Raw genomic sequence first — 23,870 nt, forward strand, 5'->3', positions numbered from 1 at the left:
CTTTCAAATGCATAAACCTCAAATTCTTTCTACCTGTAGCTATCATTTCCAGCTTCACTCTGTTCTACATAGTTGCACTGCAACTTCTTGAAAGCAGAGAGTAATCAGTGTCAAGAGATTTCCTTTCATTTCCTCCATCTACCCTCTGCATTGTGCTGATGTTTCATGATTTAAATTTTTGATGCTATTAAAATAATTTTCCCCTTTAGGCAACTCTCCTCTCCATCCCATGGAAAGAACAGTTAATGTTTGCATGAGTTCAAAATTAGAACCCAATCCATACTTCCATAGAATGCAGTTTGAAATTGCATTACTTGGTCGGTGTAGACCAGGGGTCCCCAAACTAAGGCCCGGGGGCCGGATGCGGCCCTCTAAGGTCATTTACCTGGCCCCCGCTCTCAGTTTTATAATATAATATATTGTATATACATATAATATTGATAATAATATTATAATGTAGTACAATATAACACTAATAATACCATATAATAATATTAATTATATATTCTATATTACATATAATATTACTAATAATATTACAGTATAGTGGTATAGTTCAATATAGTAATACATAATGCTAATATTGTGCTATGCTAATAATATAATATATTGTATGTACATATAATTTGTAAGCCACCCTGAGTCCCCTTTGGGGTGAGAAGGGTGTGATACAAATGTAGTAAATAAATGCAGTAAATAAATAAATAATAAATAAATAAATTTTAGACTTAGGCTCACCCGAAGTCTGAAATGACTTGAAGGCACACAACAACAACAACAACAACAACAACAACAACAACAACCCTAATTAACTTGACTATCTCATTGGCCAGAAGCAGGACTACACTTCCCATTGAAATCCTGATAAATGTATGTTGGTTAAAATTGTTTTTATTTTTAAATATTGTATTGTTCTTTCATTGTTCTTGTTGTTGTTGTTGTTGTTTTTGCACTACAAATAAGACATGTGCAGTGTGCATCGGAATTTTTTTGTATTTTTTTTTCAAATGATAATCTGGCCCCTCAATAGTCTGAAGGATTGTGGACCGGCCCTTGGCTTACAAAGTTTGAGGACCCCTGGTGTAGACACATATAATGCAGTTTCAATCTGCATTATATGGCAGTCTAGATAGGACCTCAACCTTAAACCTTGCACAGGAAGTGCAACCCTTTATTTAACATGGAGCTTGGCTGATTTGGTTTGCAGCTATTCATTTGTACTTCTGAGGCATAAATGATTCCATCTTTCTTTTTTCTTTCATAGCCCCCCATCCCTTTTTTTCACCACCAGGAAAAAATTTCCATCCTCTACTTATTGTGTCTAAAGAAAACATCTATTTTACAGTCTACCTTACAGATCAACAGATTCTGCAACCATGGATACCATCATCCATGTTTGAAAATATTTATTTATTTATTTACAGTATACCCCACCGTTCTCACCCCAAAGGGGACTCAGAGTGGCTTACAGAACACATATATGGCAAACATTCAATGCCAATTATATAATTAACAAGGACAACAACACAAAAAGAGGTAAAGGCGGTTTTTCCCATCTTATTTCCGGTATCTTGGAAGCTGTGCTCGACTCTGGCCATCCGGAGGGGGATGTACTGTTGCTCCATCTTCCATGCCGATGAGCTTTCCTCTGATCAATGTCCTTAAGGGTGCCTTTATTACCTACCCACTAAAAGTGGGACCTATTTATGTACTCACATTTCTGCTTTCAACCTGCTAGGTGGCCAGGTGAGTTGGGGCTAATGGCGAGTGCTCACCCCCAACCAGGCTTGAACTACCAACCTTTTGATGGATAAGATTTTTCTGCAGCACAGTGGTTTAGCCTGCTGTGCTAAGCCAAGCCCCTTGACAAAGATTATCCCAAAAACAAAGGTTTTTCCCCAAATCCACCATGCTAATTGAGGGATACCATTTTACTATACCACTATATATAATGGGACTTGAGTATCCATGGATTTAGAAATCCCAGTTTATGTTGCATTTCTCTGGATATACCTGAGGTGTTGCTTGTTAACTATCATGGGCTTTAGGGCCTTTGTAGAAGTGTCTTTAGCAAGCTTTATTGACTTTTTCCATGAGTAAAGTCAACTCATGATGTATCCGAACTATAACACTCTAAGGCTAGTTCCACACTACCCTATATTCCAGGATCTGATCCCAGATTAAGTGCTTTGAAATGGATTATATGAGGCTGGATCTACACTGACATATAATCCAAATCATCAAAGCAGATCTTTTGGTTTTCGTATGTATGCACGGCATTGCATTTTGCAATTGTGTTGGAAACTGCTTTGAGTTCCATCAGTGGTGAGAAGAGTTTATATACATCTTCTGAAGATACCTGCCACAGATGTGGATGAAACATCAGGAGAGAAAGCGTCTGGAACATGGCCAAACAGCCCGAAAGACTCACAGCAACCCAGTGATTTTAGCCATGAAAGCCTTTGACAATACAATAATTAAATAATTATATGAGTCTACACTGCCATAAAATCTAGTTCACAAAATCGGGATTTTATCTCACAGTGTAGATGGGACCTGAGTCTATACTGCCAGATAATGTGGGATTAAATCCTGGGATAGAAAGCAGTGTAGATCCAGCCTATGTTTAGTGAATTACTCTTGGACTGATTGATTCGTCTTATTCCAATGTTTCTCCAATGCACTCAAGACACCATACATGATTTCAATCCCCACCTTGCCTTCACAACAATCCATTTTCGGGTGCACCTGCATGGGAAAAATAATGTGGTTTGACACTACTTTCATTTCCATTGCTCAATACTATCGTATGCTGGGAGCTGTATTTGATAAGGCATCAGCACTATTTTGGGAGAGGAGACTACAGACCTTGCAGAACTACAGCTCTTTTATTTTCAGAACATTGAGCAATAACAGTTAAACTGGTGTTAAACTTGTATGATTTCTACAGTGTAGATGCACCCATTGTCAGGAATGACTTCAGAGACATTCATAGGCTGGATCTACACTGTTGTATATTCCAGGATCTGATCCCAGATTATGTGCTTTGAACTGAATTAACTGAATTTGAACTGGCCTCTCCGACACAGCTGTATAAAATCCATATTGAACTGGATTATATGGTAGTGTGGACTCAGATAACCCAGTTCAAAGCAGACATTGTCGATTATCAGCCTTGAAATTCTGGCTTATATGGCTGTGTGGAATGACCCTGAGTCTACACTGCCAGATAGTATGGAGTAAGAAGATAATCGGAGTTCAGATCCTGACAACGGAATGGCTCAAACTAAATGATTTTTGGATGATTTGATTTTAATATTGATTGCCATTTTAAATGTTTAATATGTATTAATTTTAATTCAATATATTTCAAGTTCAATGTGTTGAATGTTTTTAAGATATTGAATTATTGCCATGTGTAAGCCACCATGAATCCTCTTTGGGGCATACAAATCAAAGGGCTGCATTTGTATTTGATTATGTGGTGTGCACAACGATAATTTAATTGAAAACTCATGAGGAAGAAATCATATTAATCTGTCTCAATTTGTGGTTTCTGTTGTTTCTTAATAGTATGTCAATATTCAGCATCTCCACAAAGGAACTACATGTTTTTGCTGCAAAAGTCTCGATCAGAACAGCATTTAATATCCTGAAAATTTGACAACCAATCCTTTGGCGGGTCACAAATGCTCTTGTCTTTACTACAGTCCCATGTCGTACGAAGTGGAATACGTGCTAGAAAGAAAACCAGGAAGTTTCTGTATTAATACCTTCTGGCAATCCAATTTGAAATTGTTTTTCTAAATTGTAGAATGTTTAAAAGGTATACTGCCTTCACAAATCTATATCAATCTATATGAATATGAAGTCATGTATGCTAATTTCTAAACAGTTATAGGATACAGAAGACTTAATTTATCCAGATCATGGTATTCCACTCTGACGGTGCAAAAAGCCTTATCGCTGATGATTTCACATGTGCTTTGAAGTGGAGAACAGCTGTTTTCCTTAAATGAGAAAGTACATCTTGCACATTTTATTGCATCTCCTAAAAAATGCAAATATTTCATAATCCAATACTTGTCTTTACATCATCACTTATCATCATTCTTACCTACCAAGAGATACTACGCTCATATCTAAAACAGAGATATACAAAATTATGGACACCTTATCTCTTAATTTCAAGACAGTGATGACAATAACAACAACAACATTTTCATAGGCAATCATCCTCACATGAAAATATTGACAAAGATTTTGCAAAGAGTTCTCATCTACGGATCTACGCAACCACAAATTTTAGGGGAAAGGGGGAAATTAGACTTACTGTATGTATCTATATATATAAAAGAGTGATGGAATCAGGGCACCGGACAAAACAACAAAACTACAGGCCCCCCAACCTCGAAATCTGACAACACAACCCATCATCCATGGCTCTAGGTTGATACAACAAAAAGAAAAGAAAAATAAAGTCCTAATTAGAGGGAGAGGAATAATTGTTTTTATCCAATTGCTTCCAGTTAGAGGGCTAAGCTCCACTCACTTGGTCTCCTAGCAACCTACTCAGCCCAGGGGACAGGCACAGTTAGGCCTCAGGCCTCTTCCACACTGCCTATAAGATACAGATTATCGGATTTTAACTAGATTATATGGCAGTGTAGACTCAAGGCCCTTCCACACAGCTATATTACCCATTTATAATCTTACTAGCTGTGCCCAGCCACACATTGCTGTGGCGTTGTCTGGTGGTGTTGGTGAGAACTTGTTGAGATAGTGGTGGTACTGAATGTCTGTTGTATGGTTGTCTTTAGTTTAGTATGTATTTGGTTGTTTGTGTACTGTGAAAGTGGTGAGGGTAGAGGGGGTCTATGTCCCTGTGTAGTATTGTATAGTATTTATATGTTGTCCATGTGTTGTGAATGCTTGGATTGTGTCCTGCTGCATAGTAGAAAGGGTTGGGCTGGATGGCCCTTAGGGGTGTCTCCAAACTCTTGGATTCTATGCTTCTATTATTATTATTATTATTATTATTATTATTATTATTATTATTATCATCATCATCATCTTCATCATCATTATTATGTAGAGGCTGGATGGCCATCTGACAGGAGTGCTTGGATTGTGTCCTCCTGCATGGTAGAAAGAATACCACCACTACCTCAACGATTTCTCACCAACACCACCAGACAACGCCACAGCAACGCGTGGCCGGGCACAGCTAGTTATTGTATAAATCTATATATTTTAGTAAAAAAAGAAAATCCTTTAAAATCTGGATCGACTTCTCCACAGGTCAATGTAAGAACTGTACCCTAAATCTTATGCCAAAAAGGGAAGCATCCCCTTCTCTGGATGGTAAAAAGCAAGAACTAAGTCAGTCCTGGGAGAACCTAAAAGAAGTCTCCATAAAATGACTCTCAATTTAGCAACAAGCTATATCAACATCCATAATGTGTGTCACAATACCTGCCCTAGATTAATATATGAGGTTGACTTATACATGGGTATATAAGGTATTCACTTTTGGCATAGCATTCCTTACCTCTTGCAAGTTGGGCTTACCTTTTGGGATGAGGCAAAAGAGAACACAGACTGTGAATAGCCAAGCCTGAGCCATCCGTGACCCCCACATTCCCAGGAAAGAACTCCTTCTCATTGGATAACCTTTGGGTACGGACAGTTAGAAAATGGCATCACTCCGTGTGTAATCTGGCTTTTTATCCTTTTTATCCTAACACAACCATCAGTTTTCAGACCATGATAATGTCTTGGTTCAGAAAATTCATTTCTTGGCATGTTTATATGGCTCCCTCCTTTTTTCAAAGGCACATTTATCAGAGTTAATTCCTTCATTGAGTAACTGGTGGACGAACACCATGTACCATTAATAGCATTACTTACCTTTGAAAAGAAGGAGTTCTTGCAGATGGAGCTAATCTTTAAATAGTGATTGTTATCTGGGAAGCAAAGAGACTTCTTTCCTTCTTCCCTGTTATGGTTTGCCTCAAGTCACCTTCAATGGCAATACTATTTGTCTCTAGTTGTGTTTGATTTTTTTTTCCATTTTAGGAACTGTGGGTAATAATAATGATGATAATAACAATAACAATAACAACAACAACAACAACAATAACTTTATTTTTATTCTGCCCTATCTCCCTGAAGAGACACAGGGTAGGTATCTACAAACAACAGCATACATTCAATGCCTTCAAAAAACAGATAAATATTGGCATAAAATCCCAACAAAATTTTATGAATACAATGTTAAAAACCTGTGTCTTCAGGGGGAGTGTGACCCCATCCACCACAGGCTATAATCGCGTACCTGATCCACCTTCTGGCTGTCTTGTCTGGATTTAGTTTCAACTTATTAGCCCTCATCCATTCCATCACCGATGACAAGCACTGGTTTAGGGTCAGGACGGCATCCTTGGTGGAAAGGAGTAATAGAGTTAGGTGTGGTATGCATAGATTTGACACCGAACTCCAAAACTCTGGGTGATCTCTCCCAGCCATTTCATGTAAATATGGAACCGCATGGGGAACAAAACTGAACCCTGAGGGACCCCACAGGCCATTGGCCAGGGAGTCGAACAGGAGTCCCCCAGCTCCACCTTCTGGGTCCGACCTTCCAGTAAGGACCGGAGCCACTGTAGAACAGTGCCCCCAAGTCCAATCACGGAGAGATGGCACAGAAGGATACCATGGTTGATGGTATTAAAAGTCACTGAGCAGTCCAGGAGAACTATCAGGAACACACTCCCCCTCTCTAGCTCCTTTCATAGATCATCCTCCAGTATAGGAGGTAGGTGGTTCAGTTCGAATTAGTAGCTCAATTCTATTGGAAAGTGCTTATTAATGCCCATTCTGTACTCTGAAAGTGCTTTAATAGTGACAACACTGTCCCCTTAATGTGCTTGATGCGTATCTGGTTTTTAAAGTGCTCAGCAGGCAGCAACTCAATGGCAGGAACTTCACAACAATAACAGCTTGAGGATTACAATGTTAGTAGGCGGTAAGTCTCTTCGTAAAGTGCTTGGTGCATAGCAAGTTTGGTAGATGGTGCTTCGCCTTGCCTTCCTCCGCAGTGTTAGTATTACACCACAAGGACTGGTCCAGTCACAAAGATGTCAATAGAGCATGGGAGATCCAGCACCACCACCCCACCCCACCCCCACACTCCCAGTCACCAGACCAGCCTGGCACCTGCGGAGAGTGGGCAAGCCAGTGGGAAGAATCCCAATGCCAGGGCCACACAACACCCACAAAACGGAGGCTGCTCACAGCCATGACGTCCCTGTGTCTCCCATGCCACTGAAAGCATGAAATGAGGGCGAGTGGTCCTACTGTTATTGAGACCGCGATTTAGCCAGGATCTGCCCTGTGAGGGAGATCTGATCGCTTCCTCCGATGAGGGAACGAACCTTGGCGAGCTGTTAGGGAAGCAGAAAATAACCCGGAATATAAATTTACCTGAGACCGAAAGGAAAAAGACTCTGCCAAGTTGAAGGAAAAACTGCCAAAGCGTTTATTAAAGCAATTCAGCTGAAAAGGACATCAGGCAGCGATAATTTGACATGCAAGAGGTAACATTTTGATGAAAATAAAGCCATTTTATACATTTCTAAGTTTGAAGTCTGCTTGAATCTCCCGCCCCATCCCTCCGCCCATCTGGCTGCTGATAGGTCGAGGTCGCTGCACTAGGCGGGAGTTTGGTTTCCCGCCCCATGCCTTGGCCAATGAGGAACATCCTTCGCCCCTGCCAGGGCCAATCAGGTTGGGGAAGGCGGGAGTCAGCTGGACAATGGGTTCTGGTGAATGAATCATTTGGAGTTATCTTATGCAAAGCGATTACCCGAGGCTAGCGCCTTCTAAGATAATCTAGGATTATGGTTGCTTTGAATAGGACCATCTGGAATGTCCGGGGTTCTTTATGCACATACACAGTTCATGAACACCTGAGGTGTGGCGGAAATGACAGTAAATATTGACACTATGGGATTATGGTGGCAGGACCAATGGGAAGCTTTCCTAGGGCTCCCCAGGGGTCCAGGATGGGTTTGTGGTCAACATTACCATATGAGATTTTATCACCCCGGGGACTGCTCTGATCTGGGGTGGGTCAATCTCTCACTATGCGCCATGCAGATGAAACATAGATTAAATTTTATGGTGACAGTTTATCCTCTTTTGTGTGTGAAGCCCAGAATCTAGGGTGAGGGAAGGCAGGAATTTTCGGGGTTAACTAGAGTTCAGGCTATGCCTTCATTGATTAAAATATACTAGGGAATATAGAGAATCATATTCTAGCCATTTCCACCCAAAATTACCGAAAAAAGTACTAAATATTAACATTTATAGCTTATTTTCCATTCCTACGCTAATAGCGCAAGGCAGGAGGCTATTTACACAAAGAATGCAGTTTGACAATCAGCTGATGATCAGGAAAAAAACGGTCAAAAATGATCTCTGTTTGTTGTATTTTAAAGATTAGGTGATTTTTGTCATAAATATGAAAAGGGGTGATTCTTGGTGCAAAATTGAGTGAGTTATGAATGAAAATGTATGCTGGGGGTAGGCAATTCAGCAATTCGGCCATTAGGCTTGATCGATCCACGAAAAATTTGATTCTAAACTCGTTGCAAAAGTAGAGGGGGGCAGCATTTCGTTTTTGAAGGTATTTCCGAATTTTGCCCCCCAAAAATTTCGAAATTAACGAAAATTCGTTATTTTCTAAATTAATTCGTTAATGGCGGACACGCATGCGCAATTCCCAAAAACAGCACAGAGGGAGAGGACTTTACAGGACTCTCCCACCCTCATTTTTTGAGTGATCTTCTTCAAACTTGGTACAGTGGTAGAACACATTTAACACTGATAGCTCACCAAAATTTGGAACGTTTCCCTTATCCTCTGATTTTTGGCGAATTTTCATAGCTTTTATAATAAACCATTTTTTAATAATTGCAGAAATCTGTTCCTGGTTTGAAAGTCTTATTTCCTGTTAAATTGGGTTGTCTTTACTGTGAAAGTCATTGTTCTACTTCAGAAACTTTGTTTTTGTGGATGAAACTTTGTTAAATTGGTGTGTGTGTGATATATACTGTGTATATATATATAGTCCCTGCATATGTGTATGTGTGTTTGTGTGTGTGTGTGTGTATAGGTAAAGGTAAAGGTATCCCTTGACGTTAAGTTCAGTCATGTCTGACTCTGGGGGTTGGTGCTCATCTCCATTTCTAAGCCCAAGAGCCAGTGTTGTCCATAGACACCTCCAAGGTCATGTGGCCGGCATGACTACATGGAGTGCCATTACCTTCCCGCCAGAGCGGTACCTATTGATCTACTCACATTGGCATGTTTTCAAGCTGCTAGGTTGGCAGAAGCTGGAGCTAACAGCGGGCACTCACTCTGCTCCCGGGATTTGAACCTGGGACCTTTCGGTCTGCAAGTTCAGCAGCTCAGTGCTTTAACACACTTCGCCATCGGGGCTCATGTATATATAATATACATACACATATACACAATGTGGAGAATATGTGGAAAGGTAGATAGATAGATAAGTTGGGAGCCACAGCGAAGGCACCTTCCTGGGAGCAAGGAATAATAATAATAATAATAATAATAATAATAATAATAATAATAATAATAAATCCCTTACAATATCCAAGATGGGTACCATTATTGGCAGAGAAAGCCAAGCTGTAGGAGTTGAAATCCAATCATTTATCCTCCCTATAGAATCAATTTTATATGCATTTTTAGCTACAGAAAAGCTAAAATCAGGACAGTAAAAGAACAACACCCAGAAAATGGGAATTCCAGACAGGAAACAATCAGGGCCAGCTAATACCTCCCAACAAAGGATTCCCCCAGGTAGGAAGCTGCCAGGCTTTGAAGCTGCAAGGCTATTCAATGCTAATCAAGGTGACCAATTGCAACATTCACACTTGCCTCCCACAGACAAGAGTTCTTTCTCCCACCCTGGACCTTCCACAGATATATAAACCCCACTTGCCTAGCTTCGCACAGACGTCAAAACCTCACCGCCGGGCCCCTCTCTGTCTCTCTCGGTCTCTCCATTCCCGGCTCCATCCGCCGCCTTCCCGCCTCACAGAGAGACACCAGGCCTGAGCTGAGGCGAGGCGGCGGCGGCGGCGGCCATTTCCCCCCTCCGTCTTCCTCCTCCTCCTCGGCCTCCTTCCCCCTCGCCCCCTCCCATTGGCTGAGCCCGTGACGCCCCTTTTGCTGAGGGGCAAAAGAAAAGGGCCTGAATGGTGGGAGTTTGGGTGATTTGCAAAAGCTTTTTTTTCCTAACGAAAAAAACGACGAAATAAGAAAAAACTGCCTCTCGCGATTCGAAACCGCGATATCCAGATGTGTGGACAATCAAGGCCGTATATTGCTTCAAAACAAACGAAAATAACGAATTAATAACGGGTAACGGGGAAATCGAATTATTTGAGCAAGCCTATCGGCCATATCGCGGTTTGTCTGAGGACAAGGAGGGAGTTCAGATTCCCTCTGGTTTTAAAGGGAAGGAAAAACCCAGGTTTTTCTGTAATATCTATATATATAAAAGAGTGATGGCATCAGGGCAGTGGACAAAACAACAAAACTACAGGCCCCCCAACCTCGAAATTTGACAACACAACCCATCATCCACGCCTCTAGGTTGATACAACAAAAAGAAAAGAAAAATAAAGTCCTAATTAGAGGGAGAGCAATAATTGTTTTTATCCAATTGCTGCCAGTTTAGAGGGCTAATCTCTGCCCACTTCGTTGTCTAGCAACCAAGGGACAGCCAGGTTTCAGTTAGGGGACAGGCAAATTTAGGCCTCACTTAGGCTTCTTCCACAGATTATCTAATTTGCACTGGATTATATGGCAGTGTAGACTCAAGGCCCTTCCACACAGCTATAGAACCCATTTATAATCTTATATTATCTGCTTTGCACTGGATTATCTTGACTCCACACTTCCATATAATCCACTTCAGTGTGCATTTTATACAACTGTGAAGAAGGGGCCTCATATAATCCAGTTCTAAGCAGATAATATAAGATGATCAATATACAGTAGACTCTCACTTATCCAACATAAACAGGCCGGCAGGATAAGTAAATATATTGGATAATAAGAAGGGATTCAGGAAAAGCTGATTAAACATCAAATTAGGTAATCGTTATACAAATTAAGCATCAAAACATCATATTATACAACAAATTTGACAGAAAAGGTAGTTCCATGCGCAGTAATGCTATGTAGTAATTACAGTAGAGTCTCACTTATCCAACACTCACTTATCCAACGTTCTGGATTATCCAACGCATTTTTGTAGTCAATGTTTTCAATATATCATGATATATTGCTAAATTCATAAATACAGTAATTACTACATAGCATTACTGCGTATTGAACTACTTTTTCTGCCAAATTTGTTGTCTAACATGATGTTTTGGTGTTTCATTTGTAAAATCATAACCTAATTTGATATTTAATAGGCTTTTCCTTAATGCCTCCTTATTATCCAACATATTCGGTTAACCAACATTTTGCCAGCCCACTTATGTTGGATAAGTGAGACTCTACTGTACTGTATTTACAAATTTACCAGTAAAATATCACAATGAATTTGAAACACTGACTACAAAAACATTGATTATGAAAAGGCAGACTGTGTTGGATAATCCAGAACATTGTATAATCGAATGTTGGATAAGTGAGATTCTACTTTGATATGAAATAATTTCTAGGATAGAATAATGCAGAACAATATAATCTCTAAAACCAGGATAGTAATAAAAAAATAAAGAAATAAAGAAAGTAAATAAAGCAAGGAAATTGGAAATTCCACAAAGGAAACAATCAGGGCCAGCTAACACCTCCCAAGAAAGGATTCTTCCAGAAAGGAAGCTGAGAAGGCAGTGAAGCACTATGTATTACCAAAGTCATTATTATTACTATCATTACTATCCTTATTATTATTATTATTATTATTATTATTATTATTATTATTATTGTGTTGCGGTCAACCGTGAAAATGAATACAATCTGGCTCCAAGTATTCAAAAACACTAAAATCAGAATATATAAAAATTAATGTGGTATAATAAAACAGAACAATACAATCTCTAAAATCAGAACACTAAATAAAGAACAACACTCTGAAAATAGGGGAATTCCACACAGAAAACAATCAGGGCCAGCTAACACCTCCCAACAAAGGATTCCCATCATCAAAGTCTGGCCAATCCTCTGTTTTCTCAGGGCCACAGACAGTAGAAGCATATAAAATATCGCAAACAACACCACTCTGAAAACAAGGTAATTCCAGACAGGAAACAATCAGGGCCAGCTAACACCTCCCAACAAAAAAATCACTCAGGGAGGAAACAGCTAGGCTTTAAATCTGCAAGGCCATTACATCCTAATCATTTTTCCTAATTGCAGCATTCATACTTGCCTCCAACAGACAAAAAAAAAACAATCAGAAATATTGTATATTCACAACCTTTAGGAAATAATATCCCCTGATGGCACAGCATGTTAAAGCGCTGAGCTGCTGAACTTCTGGACCGAAAGGCCGCAGGTTTGAATTGGGGGAACTGACAGAGCCCCCACTGTTAGCCCCAGCTTCTGCCAACCCAGAAGTTCAAAAACATGTAAATGTGAGTGCATCAATAGGTACTGCTCCGGTGGGAAGGTAACGCCGCTCCATGCAGTCATCCCACATGACCTTGGAGGAGTCTATGGACAACGACGGCTCTTCGGCTTAGAAATGGAGATGAACACCAACCCCCAGAATCAGACATGACTGGGCTTAACGTCAGAGGAAAACGTTTACCCTTTACCTTAACTACCACCAATTCCTCAATACTTTATTTCCCAGAACACCAGACTTCGCCACAGCAACGCGTGGCCGGGCATTGCTAGTAACATATATAAAAGGGAAATATATGAGTCTGGGGGTCTTCCAGGGAACCCATAGACCAAGTTACATCTGGCTAAACAATTAATAAAGAATTGATTCCAATATTTCATAAACATATAAGCATACAGTTCATGAAAAGTTCATAAGCAGCTCAGGTTGATTTCTGTCCTTGGGAGTCCAGCAAGAGTATATGAATGAGGAATCCGTTCATTCATAAAAATGAATGAATGAGCTGAAGAAATCCATCCGGAAGCTCTTGCCGCCGTAGAAATCACAGCTGGTCCTTGGAGAAACTACATCTCTCTCTCAGGGAGGGTGGCAGTCCACCACCAGCAGCCCTGGAGAGAAGCCCAGGTTCCCTGGAGACAGCCCGCCAGCCGCGAGAGCCGAGAAGTAGCTGTAGCGGAGAAAGAGGCAAACGGAACCGGCTTTTTGACAGTCAACTGATTCGGAGCTTCAAACTGGACCGATTCGGGCGCTGTTGGTTGTCCCGGAACCAGGAGCCTCAAAGAGTGTTAAATATAAAAGATAGGCATGCTTGGAGTATTTTTGATGAAGTTATGGTTCAAATTGTCCCGTCCGCCATGTTAGTCAATGACAGGGAGAACGCGGCAGGGTTAATGGAAGGAAGGAGAGAGGATTTCATGCGAGGGAGCCAGAAAAGGGATACAAAATAACCACTTGAGAGGACTTCAATTTAAAGGAAAGGATACTTTTTATTTAAGGATTAGTTACAATGTCAGGGCTGGGGAAAGTAATGAAAAGAATTTAATAATAATTTGTTGCAGTCTGAACGTTTTCCCACTTTGCTGGCGATCCGGATCTGTGGAACTCCCCGCCGCAGGTCAGATGAATTTAAAAGTGGGGGTCTCCGCTATCACTACTAGGATCCCACCAAACGCCCCAGCAACTCACGCCCATCACCACAGGATCCACCGCCGCGGGAGCAGCGTCCTCGCTCTACCAGCACACACAGCCCCTAGTTACAGAGCAACCGTCTGCCTCCTCTGCCAGCCGCTCGGCCGCCACCAAGCACAGTGAGTAGAAACAGTAGAAGGGTGGCAGAGACAAGCGGCTCCAGCACTACAGCAGCGGCCCCACAGTTCCAGTTCCAGTACGATGGTCCCGACGACCCCCAAGGTTGCACAGCGACGATATGGACAATGGACTAAGAGGGCTGCCTCCTCCTCTTCCCACATCTCCCAGGATGTTGGAGTACAGGGATAGTATTCCTCCAAACCCCTGGACCTGCCTCCTGCTCCTCATTATATCACATCATTTCAGTGATGTTAGTTGGCTGTTAAAAAAATAATTTCAAGACGGCTTTACACATGGACTTCACCAGATGGTCAACACCGAAATCAGATTGACTACATCCTCTGCAGCCAAAGGTGGCGGACATCCATCCAGTCGGTGAAAACAAGACCTGGAGCTGACTGTAGTTCAGACCACAAACTTCTTATTGCAAAATTTAGAATCAGACTAAAGAGAATGGGGAAAATACATTTTAGGCCTTGACCATTCCATGCACTTTATTACCTTTAGCAGCTCCCATCCCTAGTCACCGATGAATATGCACTTTCAGGTTTCCATTTCCCCTTAAAATGGCCCATGTCCTATGGTGCTTGACTATTGGTTGGGATTACTGTCTATGTTTTAAGTTATTCTAACTTTTGTAAGATGTATTGTTATACTGTGATTTTATTGTGCTATTGTTTTTATTGATGTAATACTATTTTGGGCTTGTCCCAGTGTAAGCCGCCCTGAGTCCTTTGGGAGATGGAGAGGGATATAAATAAAGTATTATTATTATTATTATTATTATTATTATTATTATTATTATAAAAATATCATATTGGGTACAAGTCAGGCAGGGTAAAGTAGTCCTGGGTTTACGTGGAAGTGCAAGATCAAGTATGAGGTCCTTAGGGAGGCTGGGGGGGGGGGGGGGGATACTGTCTTTGCTGATAATAAGGGGTTTATAGCTAGATTGTTAAAAAGTCCTGTGTTCTAGATGTCTTCTGTGGTATAATAACATTTCTGAGCTCTTGCTGCTGATGTTCTGGTGCCATGAAATGGAAAAGGCAGGGCCCTTAAAGCCACGAGCAGCAGGGGTTGTGGAAGCATTAGACATCTGGGTAAGTTTATCTTGGAGAAATGAAAACTGGGATATCTTTAAATATCTTTAAATGTCTCTTAAATATCATTCTTATAACATTTTCAAAAATGTAATTTAAATCCAAAAAAGCCCACTTCTGCACTGCTATATAATCCAGGTTACCAAATCTGATAATCCACATTATCTGCTTTGAACTGGATCATATGAGTCTACACTGCCATAGAATCCAGTTCAAAACAGATAATGTGGATTTTATATGGCACTGTAAAAGGGGCATTCTTTAAAAGGTATGGTACAGTAGAGTCTCATTCATCCAAGCCTCGCCTATCCAAGCCTCTAAATTTACGAATTTAGCACCAAAATATCACGATATATTGAAAACATTGACTACAAAAATGCATTGGATAATCCAGAACGTTGGATAAGCGAGTGTTGGATAAGTGAGACTCTACTGTATATATATATTAATGTAATAAACACTATAATGGGAATTTATTACATATTGATATATCTATTAATGTAATAAACACAATACTCTGCATATTGACAGACATATTAATGTAATCTATATATATAAAATGATAAAGTTGTTTGCGCAGTGACTATAACAACAAAACTAAACATCCCAGAAATATGAAATTTGGCAACACAATGCAAAAGGCTTGCCTCCAGGTTACAACACAACCACACCACAAAACCACAATCCAGACCCACAAAACTCACAACAACACATCATGCGATAACAACACAACTAAACGCCCCAGAAATACAAAACTTGGCAACACAATGCAAAAGCCTTGCCTCCCAGTTGTAACAACACAACCACACCACAAAACCACACAGGACCCACAAAACTCACAACAACGCATTGTGACTGTAACAACACAACTAAACGCCCCAGAAATACGAAACTTGGCAAACCAATGCAAAAGCCTTCCCTCCAGGTTGTAACAACACAACCACACCACAAAACCACAATCCGGACCCATAAAACTCACAACAACGCATCGTGACTATAACAACACAACTAAACGCCCCAGAAATACGAAACTTGGCACACAACTAAACGCCCCAGAAATAAAAAACTTAACAACACAATGCAAAAGCCTTGCCTCCTGGTTGTAACAACACAACCACACCACAAAACCACAATCCGGACCCACAAAACTCACAACAATGCATTGTGACTATAACAACACAACTAAACGTCCCAGAAATACGAAACTTGGCACACAACTAAACGCCCCAGAAATATAAAACTTGACAACACAACACAAAAACCTTGCCTCCCGGTTGTAACAACACAACCACACCACAAAACCACAATCCGGACCCACAAAACTCACAACAACGCATCGTGACTATAACACAACTAAACGCCCCAGAAATACAAAATTTGACAACACAACACAAAAGCCTTGCCTCCCAGTTGTAAGAACACAACCACAACACAAAACCACAATCCAGACCCACAAAACACACAACAACGCATCATGACTATAACAACACAACTAAACACCCCAGAAATACAAAACTTGGCAAAACAATGCAAAAGCCTTGCCTCCCGGTTGTAAGAACACAACCATACCACAAAACCACACCGGACCCACAAAACTCACAACAACGCATCATGACTATAACAACACAACTAAATGCCCCAGAAATACGAAACTTGGCAACACAACACAAAAGCCTTCCCTCCCGATTGTAACAACACAACCACACCACAAAACCACAATCCGGACCCACAAAACTCACAACAATGCATCATGACTATAACAACACAACTAAACATCCCAGAAATACAAAACTTGGCACACAACTAAACGCCCCAGAAATACAAAACTTCGCAACACAACACAAAAGCCTTGCCTCTCAGTTGTAACAACACAACCACACCACAAAACCACAATCCGGACCCACAAAACTCACAAGAACGCATTGTGACTATAACAAATACAAAATTTGACAACACAACTCATCCACCTCCCCAATCCCTACATTCACACTTGGCCTCCAAAAAAACAATTACAATAATAACAATGACAACAACAACAACAATAAGAATCAACACCATCACTGAGGCTGAGAGGCCAGTCAGTGCTACACTGGGCCTCCAAAAAACAATACAGTAGCATCTAACTTATCCAACCTTCATGACCACAACAACAACAATAATAATAAACACCTACACAGGCAAAACAAAAAAAGGACTATTGTACCACAATAAAAATATAAACCGCACTCAGCAAGATCAGACATTACAATTAACAACAAACCAAAGACAACAGGGATCTCAACCAATTATCAATCAACACAAAAATTGAAGAAGGTCACAGATTTCAAATACTACTAATGTGAGTATAAAGAAGGTGGAGGTCACAGCATCAATACAACCTAATGTAGACTGACCAACACCACCAGACTAAGCCACAGCAACGCGTGGCCGGGCACAGCTAGTAAACACTATAATGGGAGTTTATTACATATTGATATACCTGTTAATGTGATAAACACAATACTATGCATATTGACATACATATTAATGTAATAAACACAATAATGAGTGTTTAATCATTACTTATTTATTTTATTTTATTTACTACATTTATATCCCGCCCTTCTGGCCCCAAAGGGGACTCAGAGCGGCTTACAAATAATATTGACATATTTACGTACAATGTATTATATTATTAGCATCGCACAATATTAACAGAGCATAATGATACCATAATAATAATACAGATTTTCAGAACATAACACAGTAATCGTATTCTATATTATATTCTGATTCTGCAAACTTTGCAGTTCGAAAACCTACAAAATGTGAGGAGATCAATAGGTCCCGCTCCAGCCAACCAGGAAGCCGCCCTGAGTTCCCTTCGAAGTTGAGGGGTAAAAATGCAGTATGTATGTGTGTGTGTGTGTGTGTGTGTGTGTGTGTGTGTGTGTGTATGTGTGTGTGTGTGTATATATATATATATATATATATATATATATATATATATATATATAACCATTGTACTATACCAGGTACCCTCAGAGGTTGTGAGGTCTGTTGGAAACTAGGCAAGTGGGGTTTATGTATCTGTAGAATTTCAACAGAAAGGAAGATACCATGAAAATGAACAAAATCTGAGTATTAAAAAAGCTAAAATTGGGACAGTAAAAAATTACCAACACTCAGAAGACAATAAACAATCAAGGCCAGTTAACCCCTCCAAACAAGGGATTTCCCCAGGCAGGAAGCAGCCAGATCGTGAACGTGAAAGGCTTTTCCATGCAAATCAAGGTGGCCAATTCAAATATTCACACCTGCCTAAAACAGAAAAGAGTTATTCCTCCCATCCTGAACATTCCACAGATATAGAAACCCCACTTGCCTAGTTTCCAATAGACCTCACAACCTCTGAGGATGCTTGCCATAGATGTGGGCGACACATCAGGAGAGAATGCTTCTGGAACATGACCAGACAGCCTGGAAAACTCACAGCAATCCAGCGATTCCGACCATTAAAATATTTCACAACACATATCCGTGGAATGTTCAGGGTGGGAGAAAGAACTCTTGTCTGTCTGTTGGAGGCCAGTATGACAGTTGCCATTAATCACCTTGATTAGCATTGAAAAGCCTTGCAGCTTCAAAGCCTGGCTGTTTCCTGCTTGAGGGAATCCTTTGTTGGGAGGTGTTAATCAATCAGGAGATAATGCTTCTGGAACCTGTTGTCAAAAGCTTTCATGGCCAGAATCACTGGTTTGCTGTGGGTTTCCCAGTTCGTATTGCCATGTTTCAGAAGCATTCTCTCCTGATTTTTCACCCGCATCTATGGCAAGCATCCTCAGAGGTCGTGAGGTCTGTTCGAAACTAGGGAAGTGGGGCTTAATTATTTGTTGAAAGTCCAGGTTGGAAGAGAAAGAACTATTGTCTGTTGGAGGCAAGCATGAATGTTGCAATAGGCCACCTTGATTAGCATTGAATAGCCTTGCAGCTTCAAAGCCTGGCTGCTTCCTATTTGAGGGAATCTTTTGTTGGGAGGTGTGAGCTGCCCCTGATTGATTCATGTCAGGAATTCCTCTGTTGTTCTTTTGTGTGTGTGTTGTTCTTTATTTACTTTCCTTATTTTAGAGTTTTTAAATACTGGTAGCCAGATATTGTTCATTTTCATGGTTTCCTCCTTTCTGTTGAAATTGTCCACATGCTTGTGGATTTCAATGGCTTCTCTGTGTAGTTTGACATGGTGGTTGTGAGAGTGGTCCAGCATTTCTATGTTCTCAAATAATATACCGTGTCCAGGTTTTACCCCTTAGCTTAAATAGCTAAGGGGGGAAAGCAAGGGGCTTGAGGCTGTTAGGAATTGTGGGAGTTGTAGTCCAAAACATCTGGAGGGCCAAGGTTTGCCCATGCCTGGTAGGTAGGTGCACTTGCTGTTGCATCTTTGCTGGAAAATAATTCTGTCTGCATTCCGAAAAGCATAAATACTACATATTTCAAGTAATGCATCATCATTTGATCATTTCATAGAATTCCAGCAGATTCTCAGGATGTGTAGGACGCATGGGGTGGGAATTTATGAGTAGCTGTCACACAGCCATATAACCCAGAATATCAAGGCAGAATAACCCACAATATCTGCTTTGAACTGGGTTATCTAAGTCCTCACTGCCCTATATCCCAGTTCAATGTTTGGTGCTAAATTCGCAAATATAGTAATTCCTACATAACATTACCATGTATTGAACTGCGTTTTCTGTTAATTTGTTGTAAAACATGATGTTTTGGTGCTTAAATTGTAAAATCTTAATGTAATTTGATGTTTAATAGGCTTTTCCTTAATCCCTCCTTATTATCCAACATTTTCGCTAATCCAACGCTTTTATTTTTCAGTGATTGGTTGGGGGGGGGGGGGGGCAAAATTCTATTCGCCTTGAAAATTTCCTAGGGCCGGCTCTGCATAGGATAGAAATCAATCAAAATGGATTGGCTGGCAATGTAAAAACTTACTAGAATGGTTAACTTGTTTCTGAAACACTGTACACCAGGGTTCAAAAAGGAGGGTGAGCAGATTTCCTCTTTGTTCTTGTTAATGTACCTTGTTTAGAAATTGCATGTTTCTTTTTCTCTTAGGCGCCTTCTCCAATGCCATATAATCCAGATCATCAAAGCAGATAATCCACATTGTCTAATTTGAACTGGATTATATGAATCTGCTCTGCTATTAAATCTAGTGAAGAAAATGTATTTATTTATTTATTTATTTATTTATTTACAGTATTTATATTCCGCCCTTCTCACCCCAAAGGGGACTCAGGGCGGATTACAATGAACACATATATGGCAAACATTCAATGCCAACAGACAAACAACATTCAGTTTTAGACAGACACAGAGGCATTTTTAACAACTTTCCAGCTTCACGATTCCAGCCACAGGGGGAGCTGTTGCTTCACCATCCATTGGTGGCTGTTCTTCCTCTTCTTTTCCTCGTGAGCAGTTTTATGGTGTTGTAGATTAGTTAAATTAGCCTCCCGCATAAAGCGTACCTAAATTTTCCCTACTTGACAGATGCAACTCGTCTTTCGGGGCTGCTAGGTCAACAGTAAGCCGGGGCTATTTTTTTTTTTTTATGGTCGGAGGCTTAACCCGACCCGGGCTTCGAACTCATGACCTCTCGGTCAGTAGTGATTTATAGCAGCTGGTTACTAGCCAGCTGCGCCACAGCCCGGCCCCTGGATTTTATGTCACAGTAAGAGGGAAACAAAAGAAACTGCAACTTTCTTGGTGGTCTATGTGCCTAAAGTTAATTGCTAAATGGCGCATGTGCATAGAAGAGAAACTTAATAGACTTGTATAACCTTGTATAACCTTGTGATTTCTTGTAAATCAGGTGATTTCAAAGGAAACAAAAACTTAGTAAAAACTCTTGTGCGCATGCACTGTAAAATGCTATAAAACTTATTTGCTGACTAAAGAGGGGGGGGCAGTGGCAGATGGAATCTGAGTCTACACTGCCAGATAACCTGGAATAAACAGATAATCTGGGATCAGATTCTGCAGTAGAAGGCAATGTAGATCCAGCCTATGTTTAGTGATTTACTTTTACACACACTCAGTCGTCTTTTGGTAATCTGTGGTATTCACACAACATTCTCTTGTTGTCAGCTCTCTCCCCTCTCCAGCTTCCACAACCATATATAAAAATAAAAAATACGATAGAGTGGATAATCAAACTTTGGTATTCAGTGATATCATTTATTACTTTGGGATCTTGTTTAATTTCTTCTGTTGCCCATCAAAATCTTAACTTTCTTTTAATTCCTTGACTATAGTTTCCATCCTGATTCATGACTGAGATATAGGTCATGGGATATAGGGCAATATAGATCCAATCCAAGGTTCATAGTGGAGTGAGAACCAAATCTCTGTTCCAGGCTATAACTGTCATGCCGTCTCACTGAACATTCATATTGTTTTATAACATTTTTTTAAAAAGGAATCCTTTAAAATGGGTTGCTAGAAACCCAGGGAATAGATGAATTCAAGCGCTACACTGGTGTTTGATTATGTGACTGTTTGATTATGTGGATTCTGGTGTTTAATTAATATGGTGTTTAATTAATTGGAAACTCATGAGAAAGAAATCATATTACTTTGTCTACATTTGGGGTTGCTTTTGTTTCTTAATAGTATCTCAATCTCTGGCATCTCCACAAAGCAACTAAATTCATAGGTTGCAAAGGTCTTGATGAGAACAGCAAGTATATTGAAGAAAAGAAGTCCAAACACTCGGGAGATTTTTACAAAAATCATCCGTATGGTGACAGTCCTTTGTGATCTTTCGAGAACCTGTTAGGAAGAAAAACAGAAAGTTTCTGTTTTAATACTCTCCAGCTATCCAATTTGAAATTGTATTTCTAAATTGTAAGATGTCTAAAAGGTATCTTGGCTTCACAAATCAACCTATATGAACATGCAGTAATGTCTGCTAATTTAAAAACAGTTAGAAATACAGTTAGAAGGTGGTAGTGGTGGCTTCTCGGTGGTGGCTCCCCGGCTGTGGAACAAATATCCAACAAGCCCCAACCCTTCTGGGGTTCAGAAAGGCCGTGAAAACATGGCTGTGTGCACAAGCTTTTAACGAGTGATGTGATAACATCGACATGGTCCGACTGAGGGCTGAAGAATGAGGTTTTTAGACAAATGGATCTAATTTACATATGTTTTAAATGTTATAATGTATTTTAATGATGTATTTTTATAGTTTTAATTGATGATATGTACTGTTTTTGTTTTATTATTGTGTCCTTGGCCTTAAATGTTGCCAACTGTTGTAAGCCGCCCTGAGTCCCCCCGGGTAAGAAGGGCAGGGTATAAATGCTGGAAATAAATAAATAATAAATAAGACTTAATTTACCTATATAACCCTCCGTCTTGGTGAAGCAGACAGCCTTATTGGCAATTATTTCACACGTGCTTCGAAGAGGAGAACATTTGTTTGGTAGTATAAATCCTAACACATTTATAATAGTACATCTTGCACATTTTATTGCATCTCCTAAAAAATACAAATGTTTCATTATTCAATACTTGTCTTTACATCATCACATCATTGTTACCTACCAAGAGACACTATGCCCATATATAAAACTGAGATGTACAAAATTATGCAGTCCCTATCTATTAATATCAAGACAGTGATGACAATAACAGCAACAACATTTTCATAGCCAGTCATCCTCAGGAGTTCTTCTCTATGGTTCTGCCCAGCCATAAATTTTAGGGAAAAGGAGGAAATAAGACTTACTCGATTTATTATTGCATAAATCTATACATGTTAGTAAAAAAAAAAGAATATCCTCAAAAATCTGGATTGATATCTCCATAAAATGACTCTCAATTTAGCAGCAAGGCATATAAACATCCATAATTTGGGCCACAATACCTGCCCTAGATTAATATATGAGGTTGACATATACACGGGTATATAAGGTATTCACTTTTGGCATAGCGTTCCTTACCTCTTGCAAGCTGGGCTTACCTTTTTGGATGAGGCAAAAGAGAATACAGACCATGAATAGCCAAGCCTGAGCCATCCGTAACCCACAGATTCCCAGAGAAAACTGATTCCTCATTGGATAGCCTTTGGGTAAAGACGGCTAGAAAATGACATTACTCCGTGTGTAATCTGTCTTTTTATCCTTTTTATCCTAACACAACTATCAGCTTACAGACCATGATAATGTCTTGGTTCAGAAAATTCATCGCTTGGCATGTTTATATGGTGCTCTCCTTTTTTAAAAGGCATATTTATCAGAGTTTATTGCATTATTGAGAACACCATGTGCCATTTGCTTTTGAGAAGAAGGAGTTCTTGCAGATGGAACTAATGTTCAGATGTTGATTGTTATCTGGGAAGCCAATAGTCTTATTTCCTTCTTTCCTGTTATGGTTGGCCTCAAGTCATCTTCAATGGCATTCGGAAGAAAAGTTCATTTCACTCTACAATGAACTGGCAGCTGTCTGGACCCCTTAGTCCAGATTAGAACCAAAGCGTTACACTCTCCACCAGTTTCTTGCCCCACTAAAACAGGCCCCTTCTATACTGCCAGATAATTCAGATTATCAAATCCAAAAATCTACATTATCTGATTTGAAGATTATTATATGAATCTACAATGCCATATAATCCAGGTCAAAGCAGATAATGTGGATTATTTGCCTCGATATTCTGGGTTATTTGGCTGTGTAGAAGGCCCCTCAGTCTAGTTCTATACTGCCCTATATTCTATGATATTAAAGTCAAGCAA

The 23,870-nt window shown here is 40.0% G+C and overlaps 1 long non-coding RNA gene across 1 annotated transcript; it reads right to left on the reverse strand.

Annotated features, from left to right (window-relative positions):
- Positions 1-21,179: 21,179 nt before the first annotated feature.
- LOC134295955 (uncharacterized) lies at positions 21,180-23,620 on the reverse strand. Its single transcript, XR_010002484.1, has 3 exons — positions 23,102-23,620; positions 22,478-22,618; positions 21,180-21,909 (listed from the first exon to the last, which is right to left on the reverse strand). It is a non-coding gene; the product is annotated as an uncharacterized LOC134295955 (long non-coding RNA).
- Between the last annotated feature and the right edge of the window lie 250 nt (positions 23,621-23,870).

This window comes from Anolis carolinensis, chromosome 2 (assembly GCF_035594765.1).
Source record: "Anolis carolinensis isolate JA03-04 chromosome 2, rAnoCar3.1.pri, whole genome shotgun sequence".
Lineage (NCBI taxonomy): Eukaryota > Metazoa > Chordata > Lepidosauria > Squamata > Dactyloidae > Anolis > Anolis carolinensis.